The sequence below is a fragment of the Salvia splendens genome, chromosome 5 (assembly GCF_004379255.2).
Source record: "Salvia splendens isolate huo1 chromosome 5, SspV2, whole genome shotgun sequence".
NCBI lineage: Eukaryota > Viridiplantae > Streptophyta > Magnoliopsida > Lamiales > Lamiaceae > Salvia > Salvia splendens.
In genome coordinates, this window is record NC_056036.1 from 23,610,643 (window position 1) to 23,624,820 (window position 14,178).

The following is a 14,178-nucleotide window of genomic DNA, read 5'->3' on the forward strand; positions in this document are numbered from 1 at the left end:
AACGATGTTACCATGTTCAGGCTCGCGAAAATGTGCGAGGGAGTGCGACCCTCGTTGCTAGAATGAACGTTTTACTTTCAACAGTACTTACTTGGATTCTAAGTTCCTTTCGGGACGTTTTGAATAAACGTGAGACCTTGCCTATTTAAACACTTTGGTTGACTCCCAATTTGCAAGTAATGTCCATTATTTTTTTTTCCTATATCGAGTCATGACTCACTTGTCTCAAAAGTTTGTGTTTGCCTTTGTAACGTTGGATAGCTTGAATGAGTAGTCTCCTTTGATTCATCATTCATAAGGACAATATTTTGACCTTATGAACTTCCGTCATTGAACTTCATTCCTAAGGTTGTTTGCAGTTATGACCTTCAGTATGATCACACCTCCAGCCATGTTTTCTTCAAAGAATGGAATATTATTCTTGGAAATACTGGTTCACCTCTTTATTTTGTAACCATGTATGTGACAAGTTCTTTCTTGCAGAAGTGAAATTCTTTTTAGCTCGGTTTCACTACATATATTGTTTCATACTCAATAATTTTTCTTTCTTCAACACCAAGTTAAGGCTATCCTGTTCTCCTCTTCCTTAACGGGTTGATTGTGTTAAATTTCTGAAAAGTTCCATTCACTTTGAGTTGTCTTTAACAAACCCGCGAACCCATTGATGTAATTTCATTTTTTTCCAATAACATGATGTTGTTGAACCATCATTTGTACTACTTCATGACATTTGTCCATGTTTCTAAATCCTGCCGCGACCGATTATTTTAGGCCTTGACATGTTTGAACGATATCCTTCATTGCGGTCCGGAATTTTGGAATTTGAGAATTTTTGCAGTTTCATCCTGTTTCCATGACCTATCTCATGTTCTTCCGAGCTCTCATCAGAAGTAAATTCTCAAAGCTCTATGGGTTTTATTTGATACCTCTAAACCATTTAATTCTCAGAATGGACGGGTTGAGTCCAATGGAACTCAATCATTGCATTGTTGTTCTTGTTTGCTTGATTAATTGTCACGACCGCACTTCCTAAGGATAGGAAGCACGGGAAATCGTGACTAGAGGGGGAATTAAGAAGCGGGGATGAAGGTGGGGATAATCAACTCAAGGCAATACAACTTAACAATCAAAGAGGAAATTCCATTTAAATCGATCAACGTTTCAAAACCCAAGTCTCATAATGAAAGATAACAGAGTTCAATCATAAGGGAAGTAACAGAGTTCAACAGTTCAAAGAAAACAACAGAAATTCTGAAAACATTGAGTAGCGGAAGCAATTTGAGAGTTTAGCTACTACTATGTATGAAGACATAATAGTAACCGGAACAGTGATTTAATACGTTCTTGGACCATCGCTCAACATCCTCCGCCTCCCGACCCCGCTCAACCTGCACATAGGGAAAACGTATGCAGGGGCTGAGTACTTGGTGCACCCAGTGAACTCATGCCCAAAAACATTCACCGTTAAGATATGTCAAGCCATCATCGAGTGAATCCCGGGTTTTACTTTTAAAAGGCCGAGAGACACTAAAGTTCATTTCCATAAAACAGTGTCCGCGCGGACTAACATCATCCTCCATCATATACCATATCTGAACCATCATGTGAAACGAGACTGTGGCCACAATCTCGATCACTGGACCGGCCGACCTAGGGGACGGCTCACGATCCCCATCAGTGCACTAGTCTAAGTAGGGCGTAGACCCTAGTTAGACCCGAATTCGTTAACCATCAAAGTCTAGTAGAGTTTCATTCTAGTAGACAATCAGATAGGCAGTTTCAAAACATAAACACGGCATGACATACTTATAGAAACATCCTTATAACATCGTAAGCATATTGATTCAAAGTAAACGTTAAAGAATAAAGCCCACCTCAAAAGCTTATGATTTCTGTAAAATTCCTCGTTTCGACTTTTAGCGTGCGTGCGAACTACCTTTTCGAAAAACACATAAAATTCATATCAAACCTCTGTAACGACGATAATTAGAATGCATGCACTCTAATTAAAATCTTTTAATTCTCTTTCTCGATTTTCGCACATTTTCGGTTACTCGGCGGCCGCCCAAGGCGTCGCGTGCGACACCGGTCGGCCGCTTACGCTCGTTCTTTCCTCCGTTGGCTCCTCGTATCTTCCATAACGTCGAAAATAATTTCTAAAAAAAAAATTATTTACGCGCATACTTTAATTTCCGTAATTATTTACCGTTGAAAAAGTATTATCTCATACCTAGGTAAATTATTCACTCGCCAAAAAGAACTTACGGAATTTAATTAAATATTTTCCCCCGATTAAACTCTCAATTACCAGCCCGGAATTAAATTTCTTAGCCACTTTATTCCTCTAAGAATTAATTAGGGAGCCCATCAATTAAAAGAAAGCCCACAAATTAATTAGACTTCAAAGTTATTAAGATCCAAAACCAAAAACAAGAGAGGCCCCAATGCATGGCCCAATCTTTTATCTTCTTCTCCAACCCACTCTCTCTCTCTTCCCTCTTTCTCTCTCTGCGTCGCTCTCTCTCTGCCGACGAACAGCAAGCCGCCGTCGCCCTCCCTCCGGCTCGACGCCGTCGCCGCTGGAGTCGCCCCGTCGCCACCGCTGGAGTCGCCCTGTCGCCGCCCGCTGAAGCCGTCGGGAAGCTGCTGCCGCGGAGGAGGGTGCACGGCGCTGCTGCCGTGCGGCTGGAGCCGCTGCCACGCCACGCCGAGAGCTGCTGTCTCGCCGTCGCGCCACTGCTGCCGTTGTCTACCGTTGCAAATGGAGATGCCTGCCGTCGGGGAGACGTCGAGCGGCTGTCCGCCGCTGCCCGTCGCCGGCGGCGGCCTCTCCTCTTCCGAAACCGCTCCGAAACGTCCCGCAACACCCGTTATGTTTATAAAGTTATGTTCTTTCTTAGTTTCGGTTACGCGCGGCGATCGTTTGGTCGAAACTTACGGTTTGTTACATGGTTTGGTTATGGAAGAAATCTATGGAACAAGAAGGTATAATATGTATGCAAAGCTACTACAACACATGCTTTGAGATAGAAAAGAATTATACCTCTACGATGGTTGAAAATGGTAGAAGAAAACACAAGGTGGTGGCTCAAGCTTCCTCCTTCCCTCTCGGCACTCTCTCTCTCGCCGCTTCTCCTACTCTCTTCTCTCTCTTTTTTTTTTTTTTTGCTAAGTGAAAGTGGTGAGTGGGTTAGAGGGGTTTGGGGAGGGTGTAGGTATTGATGAGGGGAGTGGAGAGGTGGGAAGAAACCGTTCGGTCATCATGGGGGAAGGATCCGTCGACGGGGCGGGGAAGAAAGAAGAGAAAAGGAAAAGAATTTGGGCTTAGCTAAACTAAATCCACACTTGGGCTTCAATGATTTAATTCCAATTGGTCTAGAAAGGAATCAACAATTAATTACAAGCCCAAGTTAAAACTATCACTTGATGGATTTAAAGAGTGATTAGATTTAATTGGACTTCAAATTTATTTTGGGAGAGTCCAAAATAAATTCATACATTATATATTTTTCGTATTTTCCTTCATTAATTAAAAATTACGGGCCTTTATTAGATTTTGTTATCTCGTTCTTCATAACCAAAAATTAAAGCACTAGAAATCGTACACAAATTATATTTGGTGTTGTTCCAAATATAATATTCATTCAACCGTTCCTCAAATTACGCGCGTCGTTAACCATAAAACATATATTTTCCTTTCCATTTAATTCATTCGTCTTGCTAATGAATAGCAATTTCATCATCGATCTTTCAACGAGACCTTAAACGTGTCTCCCATCGTTCACAAATAAGAACATCAAAACATTCCTTTTCCCATCACACACACAAACCATAATTTTTCCCTTATCACACTTATCGAGAAGCATAGCATTTCGAAATAATTTTATCAATTATTCCGTTACATAAAATAAATTTCAAACTTAAGGTACGGGTGTTACATTAATTTTGGAGCCTTCCCGACTAAAGACATCCTTAGCAATGTTGCAACAATTTGAAATCTGTTCATATCCAAGTAAGACTGTTGGGTCAAATTTCGAAGCCTTGTTACTAGACGGTAGGGAAATGCAGTAGTCGACTCGGATATACACAAGGAATAAGTTTCTATAGTCAGACATGCTCAAAAATGACACACCAACCAGAAGCGTCGACATAACCGACGAGATACATATATGAGTGAACAATCGATCGAACGATAAGCGAATAATGAATATGAGAAGATGTATTTACGGTCACCATCGCGCGAGGAAATTATATAGGAAGTACAAGCCCCTTCATAGAGTTTATTGCACAAAATAAATATCGTCAACAAGAGAGAACATATGAAAGGTGACGAGAAAGAGCCACGGGACGATGAGATGATCGAGAAAAGAAATGTGTGATAATACCATGAATATTAGAAAATTGTGTGGGAGTTGGAAGACAAAACAAGGAGAGTTAATAGAAATTTTCATGAGAGAACCGGCCAAGGCCGAATCATGGATACACGCACTGGAGCGAATTTTCGCAATCCTAAGATGCAATGATCGAGAACGGTTAAGTTGTGTAAACTACCAACTGACCGACGCTGCCAACTTCTGGTGGGACACCAGGATGAAGAAAATGCCCCGAGACCAAGCAGAAGGAATGACTTGGGAAGGCTTCAAGGCGGAAGTGTATAGCAAGTACGTGCCGAAGAGCTACCGGAAGGTGAAGGCGTCTGAATTCTACAATCTGACCCAAGGACGTATGACCGTGCACTCAACAGCATGACACGATATGCACCTGATCAAGTCGATACTGACGAGAAGCTGTCTGATAAGTTCCGTGAGGGACTAAGGCACGAGATAAAGATGTCATTGGCGAGTCGTGGGAGACTTCCCTACGCTAAAGCACTAGCTCTAGCACTGGATATTGAGACAGCGATGCTTTAGGAGAGAGCTAAGGAAATCACTACCTCGTCATCACACCACTCCCAGGAGAAAAGGAAGTGGGATGATTCTAGGAATGCACCTGCGGTATTCATGGATTTGATGAATCGAGTGTTTCATCCGTACTTGGATAAATTCATTTTGGTCTTCATAGATGACGTCCTGGTCTAGTCGAGGAACGGAAAGGAGCACGAGGAGCATCTACGAATCGCTTTGGGGACGTTGAGGACCGAGAAGCTATACGCCAAATTTAGCAAATGTGAATATTGGCTGAAAGAAGTAAACTTTCTTGAACACATTGTATCGGCAGAAGGAATCCAAGTGGATCCCGCCAAGGTTGAGGTTGTACAACAATGGAAGTCACCGTCGACACCGAACGAGATTCGGAGTTTCCTGGGACTGGCAGGATACTACCGAAGGTTCATAGAAGAGTTCTCCAAGATAGCGAGACCAATGACCCAACAACTTAAGAAAGGAGTCAAAGTCAATTGGACCCCGGAGTGTGAGGCAAGTTTTCAACTCTTGAAGGAGAAATTGACCACCGCGCCAGTGTTAGTTGTATCGGAGCCTGGAGTGAACTACGTAGTCTGCACCGACGATTCGAAGGTGGGACCAGGATGCGTGTCGATGCAGAACAACAAAATGATCGCCTAAGCGTCACGACAATTCAGATCGCACGAGTTGAACAACCCAACCCACGACTTGGAGCTAGCAGCAGTAGTGCATGCCCTAAAGATTTGGAGGGACCATCTCTACGGAGTTCGATGTGAATCTTTACGGACCACAAGAGCCTGAAATATTTCTTCGAGCAGAAAGATTTGAACATGCGACAACGAAGATGGCTCGAATTAGTAAAGGACTACGATTGTGGCATCAACTACCACTCCGGCAAAACAAATGTAGTGACAGATGCTTTGAGCCGAAGGAACCATTCGCAACTAGCTATTTTTCTGACGGAAGAGGAAAGTCTAATACGAGAGTTTAGTACAATGCAATTGGAAGTATTAAGGGCACCTGAAACAGTGGAAGGCCGAATTGCCACCTTAGTGATTGAACCTAATCTAAGAACGAGAATCGTTCTAGCACAACGGACGGATACGAAACTTGAAGAAATTCGAATTGAAGTTAGAACTGGCAAATCTGGAAGTTTTAGTGAGGAGTCCGACAACGCCCTCACTTTTGAAGGGAGACTGTGCGTACCAAACGTCAAGGAACTCAAGAACGAGATCATGAGTGAAGCTCATGAGACTCCATACACCGCTCACCCGGGAAGCACGAAGATGTATCAAGACTTGAAAAGTCCTTTTGGTGGAATGGCATGAAGAGAGACATAGCGACATTTGTGGAGCGCTACTTAGCCTTCCAGCAAGTGAAGGCTCTACATCAATGACCGTACGGAAAGTTACAACCACTAGAAATTCCCGAGTGGAAATGGGAGCACATCGCCATGGACTTTGTGACGGCATTGCCAAAGACGCAAAAAGGGAATACTGTCATATGTGTAATTATAGACCGACTCATCAAGTGTGCGCATTTCATACCGATTCCCGTAACGCATGGATCAAGCAAGCTAGCTCAAATCTACATAAAGGAAATAGTGCGACTGCATGGAGTCCCAGTGACAATAACGTCCGACCGTGACCTGAAATTCACTTCAAGATTTTGGATGAGTCTGCAACGCGAGCTTGGAACTCGATTGAATTTTAGCACGCCGCTTCACCCGTAGACCGATGGACAATCCGGGAGGGATATCCAAACTCTCGAGGACATGTTAAGAATCATGGTGCTCGACCGCGGAGGAAGTTGGGAATCAGTGCTACCGTTGATCGAATTCGCTTACAACAACAGTCTCCAAGCAACGATAAACATGGCGCCGTACGAAGCCTTGTATGGAAGAAAGTGTAGGTCGCCGCTCTATTGGGACGAAGTTGGTGAACGAAGAGTACTTGGACCTGATGCAGTTAAAGAAATGATTAAAATTTGTTCGACAAATTCGTGCGAGGATAAAAGAAGCTCAAGACAGACAGAAGTCATACGCGGATGCACGACGAACCGACTTACAATATCAAGCGGGCGACAGGGTCTTTCTCAAAGTATCCCCGTCGAAAGGGATAACGCGCTTTGGTGTCAAGGAAAATTGAAACCGCGATTTATTGGGCCTTATGAAATCCTTGAAGGAGTGGGTCCTATTGCATACCGTTTGGCGCTACCCCCAAGCCTTTGAAACGTGCACAACGTCTTTCATGTGTCGCAATTGCGAAAATACGTGTTTGACCCAAAGCACGTGATCCACTACAAAGAAGTCGTTTTGAACCCAAACTTGAGCTACGAAGAGAGACCCCAAATGATTTTGAACCGAAAGATCCATAATGTGAGGAATAAACCGGCTGCTTGTGTGAAAGTACTTTGGAGAAATCATGGGCACGAAGAAGCCACGTGGGAGAATGAGGAAAGAATGATAGAGATGTACCCTGAACTCTTTCCTTGAGGATACCAAATTTCGGGACGAAATTTCTTTTAAGAGTGGTAGTATGTAACGCCCCACTTTTCGAACCCTAATTTTCGAACCCTAAGACAATTGCTTTAATTTCTTTTAATGTCGCGAATTAAATGGCGAATTGTTATGTGGTTTCCTTGGTGACCTAATTTTGATTTGACCAAGTCAAATTCTTTGATTTTATGACGTGGCTTTTAAATAATTGATGTGGGATGAAATATATTGCGGTGAATTATTTTTCCTAAGGGTGAGTGAGATTTAATAGGATCATAAATAATTATCTTGCCCATTTTATTTAGAATTTTCGACCACTATTAATTATTGGAGAGGAATTCTATTTTTCTTGGATTTAATTATTTGTTTGGGATAATTATCCAAATTAAATCCAAAGCCCAATTACTTTATTTCTTCATGAGAAAAATCGACACCTATGCCTTATACCATGGAGATTTCGAAATTTCCTAATTATGGAAAGAGGAAATTGTTTATTATATTATTTGATCCCCTGTTTATTTCCTCCCATTAATAAATTCAAATATCCTAGCAAATCTTGCCTTATCTTTTTCAAATTAAAGATTTGAAATTTATTCCTTGTTGAGGGGGGAATAATACACGCCTATTTCCTATATTTTTGGGAGGCTTATTATTATTTTTCTTCTCCGTATTATTTGATTCTACTCCGTGAAATACAAAATTAAATCATAGGCTAATTAAATAGCCTATGATTTTCGAAAATTTCCCCATTATTCCTCCCAAGAATCACGTTAATCCCTCCCCCACCAAATCCCCTCCAAATCTTCATGCAATTAATTGAAGGATTTATTTCAAACTCTATAAATAGGGATAAAACAATCCCTAACCCTAGCCCCCACTAATCACACGCCTCATCTTCTCTCCACTCCTCTGTCACTTGTTCTTCTACTCTACTCAAGATCTTTTCATCCTTGCCAAGGGTTGGTTGAATAATCAAGATTTCTATTTGTTCTACCGATTGTTTCAATCAAGAAAGGTACAATCGAACTTCTTTTCTTCATCCTCTCCATTCAAACATGGTTTTGACTCCCTCATGCATAAAGTGAGTGTAGGGATTTCCAATCTAGGAATTTAATCGGTGGGAATTTGTGTTTGTATGAGAACATTTGTGAATAGGCGATTTTGAATGAAATTGTGTGAAGTCTAAATGAATCTTTGGTGAATGATGTGTGATTATAAAAACATGAGTGTGAGAACTCTTTTAAGCATGTTTGTGTGTTAGAAGCATAAAAAGTTTGTGTTTGGATGAATGGGGATAAAACCCTAGTTCGAATTTTGAAGCATGAAATGTGTAGTGTTCGGACAGTAAGTTCCGACGCGTATATTACCGACCAAATGAACTCATTTTTGTTCGATTCTTTTTTCTGAGTAAACTTCACGGTGTCTTCTATGTCTTGTGTGAATTTCAACCCTTTTGGACAAAAGATGATTTTTTGGTGAATATTTGAAATTGACTGCGCAGTTCTGCCAGAAAATGTTTTTCTCAACCAGTAGGTTACGTTTTCGATTTGACCGAACTAAAAAGGTTATTTTGGTATGAAATCTTAACTGGGAAACAATTTATGAGTCTACTGCATTGTGGTAAAATTTTAGTCCTAACGGAAGTCGGGTGAATTTCTAATGATTTTTACAAAATGATTGCGCAATGCTGCCAGATTTCTATCTTTACAAAAACAACTATGTTGTTGTGTGAAATGATATACATGATTTATATATGTGTTAAAGAACCCACGCTATGATGAAGTGATGTGTTATTCGATGATGTATGATATGATGTTTTCACATGTTGATAAAACGAATTGATGGGAAAAAAAGGGGGAACGTTGGGGACATGCATGATTTTAAGTCGGTATTTGAGACTGATTGTGATACACATAATGTAAAGGTGATAACTCGCGCTCTCAGCGTGACAGCAAGGGAAAGGAAATACTTGAAATCTAAGCAGTCGAGGTGGGCTTTCTTTTAAATAAGGACGATGCCCTAAATGTTTTATCGATGGGATATGAAACTGTGTTAATCATGCCTTGTTTGGTTTTAACGTGCCTATCTGATGTGGCTTCTGCCACTATTATTTAAATCGAATTCGGGTCCTCGTAGGGCCGCAAACCTTACTTGGATTAGTGTACACCTATGGTAGACTGTGTGCTAGCGTACGGGCTGGCCGGTCTAGTGACCTGGTTTGCGGCCGCATTCCTTGTCATGTATGAGCAGATATGGCTAACGTCTATGGGAAATTGACTGATCAGTCGACTTTTACAATGGGAAATGATTTTGAGTGCCTCGGGCCTTTCTAAAGCTAAACCCCGATGGTTACTTATGTATGGCATGATAAATAATAATTTTTATGAAAAATGTTTTCGGCATGAGCCCACTGAGTATTTTTATAGTACTCAGCTCTGCATGTGTTTTCCCTATGTGCAGGTTGAGCGGCGACGAGCGGTTGGCGGTGTTGAGCAAATTAATTAATTGATGTGACTGTCTTGAAACTCCGAGTGTCGTCGTGTCTTCACACATGACTTCACTCTACTCTTGGATGCTTCCGCTAAAACATGATTACTCTTATCTTTGGGTTGATACTGAAACCTGTTTTACTTATTTTTGGTTGATCTTGAAACTATTTTGATTTCCGTTTATAGTCTAAAGACATGATATTGTTAGTGAGTACGTTGAACCCTTGTTATTTTGAATACCAATTATTATAATTGTTTTCTCCTTTGGTCCATCTGTCAAAGCGGCACCCTGACCCTTTTCTCTTGATTTATTGTTCATTTATTCCCTTGGTCAACCCCCCTTTTTTTATAAAACCCTAGCCATTTTATTTGATTGCATTTAAGTTCTTTAATCACGATCGCCCGCATTTATTAACCCTAAAGGGCGGTCGTGACATAGGGTCTGCCATATTTTTGGCTTTTAGGGTTTGAGATTTGTCCGTGACAGTGATTAGACTACTCTAAGTCTCACCCCCGCTCTAATGCCATCTTGAATTGGGTATCGGCCATCGATAGGAAAAAGAATATAGAGAAGATTGATTGTAGGAAAACTGTGTTATGTTCATTGATATTACTCTCTTAAATAGAGTTTCTTCCCTTCCGTATACATGGTATGAATTGCTATAAGGTATGAAATAAATTTAATTCTAATCACACAGTCAATCTTTCCTTTTCTAACAAGAGGAAGGTGAAGGTGAAGGTGAAGGTGGAGGTGGAGGCGGAAGCGGAAGGGGCGAACAGTGGAGGCGTCGTGGAGGCGGGTCTGGAGTAAGGAAAAGAGGCACGAAGGTGGTGAAGAGTGGAGGGAGGTTTGGAATTTAGAGGCAGGTAGTTTGGGAGTCCTTGCAGAAATGGTTGACTGATTTCTTAGAATTTAGGAAAAATATTAAGGGGTACTTTAGTCACCTGATAAATGGTGGGAGAGAAATAATAAGAGAAAAAAGCATAAAAAATCAGAAATTTCTTATTAAAAAATTCGCACGTCTCGATCCCATATTCTGGAAGGTCAAAGAATTTAATCTCAAATTGCAAAATATCAGCGGATTTAATCCATGTTTTCGAAATCTCTCCTTAATTATATACACAATTTATGACGTCCCAAAAATTTCTATTTTTATAAGACAAAATAGAGTATTTTTTAAGATTAAAAAATGGTTTCTTTTTGAATTACTAGTATATTCCCTCCGTCTCACAATAGGAGTCTTATATGGATTGTGCACGGATTTAAAGAAAGGTAAAGAAATGTGGGTTGAATAAGTTAATGAAATGTGAGTCTCACTTATATATATTAGTGTTATAATAAAATGTGAGTCTCACTTATATATATTAGTGTTATAATAAAATGTGAGTGAAATAAATTGGTGGAATGTGAGATCTACTTATCATTTATGATAAAAATGAAATATGAATCTTATTATAGGAAGCAGAAAGTATAATTTTCAACATCCAATTTTTTTAAAGAACTGTGCCATGTTTCATATTGATAGAATAATACCTAATAATTTCGCATTCAATTTTTAACCAAAATTTATGTCATTAATGATGAAGATTCATTCAATGGATTCATTCAAAGAAATTGTATAGAGACGAATATGTAGATGTTGGGTGCAATTATTATCTTGTTTCGGTAATAACAATAGTATATCATTCATTCATTCTAATAATATACTTACTCATTTTCTCTATAAGAGCATTGGGGCGGACGATAGTTCACCCGATGCACTTATTTTCTCTATAAGCGTCCGTCCGATGCATCGGGCATGCTATCATCCGCCACTGTAGCAAGGCGGACAATGCCCGATGCATCGTCCATCGTCCGCGGACGATATGCCTCAGAACACGCATCGTCTGCGATATCGTCCGCCCCATTGCGGGTCACGCGGACGATGCAACGCGTTTTCCTTTTTTTATATAATTTCTTATCTATAGATACCTCATTTCTCATTCAATTTTCACACTAATTTTTCTCTCCCATCTCTCAATTCTCTTTCCCCACACACTAATCTTTCTCACTAAAAAATTGAGACTCGGCGATGACTGGAGTACCTCGGAGAACATTACTCGGGCCTTGACTCGGGCCTTATTCGATTGTGTTCATGAGGTTGCGGCAGAGTGCTTGGCTAAAATGGAGCGCGAGCGTGAAGCAGCGGAACAGGTTCAAGCGGAGCGGATCCAAAGACCGATTCGACGTCGGACCTTTGTCCACTGCGAGCACGACTTAGCTCACCAACGTCTGTTTGCAGACTATTTTGCCGAGAAACCACGGTGGGGCTCGACGGTTTATCACCGCCGGTTTAGAATGAGGCGGGATCTTTTCCTGCCTTGTCCACACATTGGAGGCACGTGATCAATACTTCCAGTATCGGGAAGATGGGGTCGGCAGACCCCGACTTACGCCATTGCAGAAGTGCACGGTTGCGATCCAACAGTTGGCCTACGGTACCACGGCGGACATGTTCGACGAGTACCTTCACGTCGAAGGGACAACTGGCCGCGAGTGCCTGAAGAAATTTTGTAGGGGAGTTGGAGGCTTTCAGCAACACATATTTGCAAAAGCCGACTACTGAAGACTGCCAGGCCCTGATGAACATGCATGAGACAGTGCACGACTTTCCTGGAATGCTAGGGAGCATAGATTGTATGCACTGGAGTGAAAGAATTGTCCGACAGCGTGTAGAGGCCAATTTACTAGTGGTTACGAGGGCAGCCACCCGACGATGATCCTCGATGCCATCGCTGACCATCGGCTCTGGATCTGGCATGCTTACTTCGGTGTGACAGGTTCGAACAACGACATCAACGTCCCGAACACATCGTATCTCTTCACCGAGCAATGCAATGGCAATGGCCCGGCTATCCAGTTCACTGCAAACGGACGCCAGCATCATATGAGGTACTACTTCGCCAATGGCATATACCCGTGGTGGCCTGTTTTTTTGAAGACGATCAGCTCCCTGGTGGATCAGAAGAGAGCTTTATTTGCGCAACGGCAGGAGGCTGCACAGAAGGATGTGGAGCGGGCATTTGGTGTGCTTCAAGCGCAGTGGGCAATAGTGAAAGGCCCGGCGCTTTTCTGATACAAGGAAGTCATCTCCGATGTCATGTATGAGTGTGTCATCTTGCATAACATAATAGTCGAACACGAAGGTGGTAGATTCACCGATTGGGGAGATGATGAAGCTGGATCTAGCTCTAGCACGGTAACCCCGCCCCACGTTCGAGGATTACCGATGGGCTACAATGATGTTCTAGCGGCACAGGCCTCAATGCGCAACCAACAAGACCATGGTCGGCTCATGTCCGACATGGTTGAAGAAATTTAGGCACGTAACCGCTGCTGAAATTGTAGTTTTTTTAAGTATTTTGTATTGTGCTCTTTCAACTCTCAATAAAATGAAGTTTTTTAAAAAATTTGTTGTGTTAAAATTTTATTATATATTCAAGTACTAATAAAAAATAAAATAAATACAAAAGATAAATAAAATGTTATAGGGCGGAGTATATGGCAGGCTATAGGACGTCTCACTGTAGGTGGATAGGCAGGAGGATAAAATGTTGATGTGGTAGAGGATAGGGTGCCCTATAGGGCATGCTATAGGGCGCCCCATCGTGGATGCTCCACATAGGTTTTAGATGTCGAAATTTGAATTTCAAGACTTAATTGATCGTCCATAGCTAAAAGTGTAATTACAAGTATATTAGATGTCGAAATTTGAATTTCAAGACTTAATTGATCGTCCATAGCTAAAAGTGTAATTAGAAGTTTATGAAAACTTGGGACCTCTGAACCCATTAGGAAATTAAAAAAAAAGGTGAAAGAAATTGAGTTATTCACAAAACTAGACTACTTGAGTTATTTAACTCTATCCTCAAACAAATGAAGGATTGATAAACGCATTATATTTCTGGTCTTGTTTAAAATGTTTAGAGAAAGTTTATATGAGTTTATCAAAGGTGAAATATTGGCAACTTGGTGATGCATATAGGGTGAGGACTCCTTTCACTATCAAATATAGTTATTAAATTTCAAATAAACTCTATTTAAGTCAAATTTGGCTAAGTTTTCAAGTGACACGCCAAGATATTACTCTATAATCTTAGGAAGATAAACTCAATCCTCTAACTCAATTGGTCCATTCCACATTGGAATCCTCACAGACACATTCAACTCAACCAGTTTTTAGAATGACAAATGAATCCTTTCCAACCATCCCGCAAACTCAGATTCATCTGTCATTCAAAGCTGCAACAA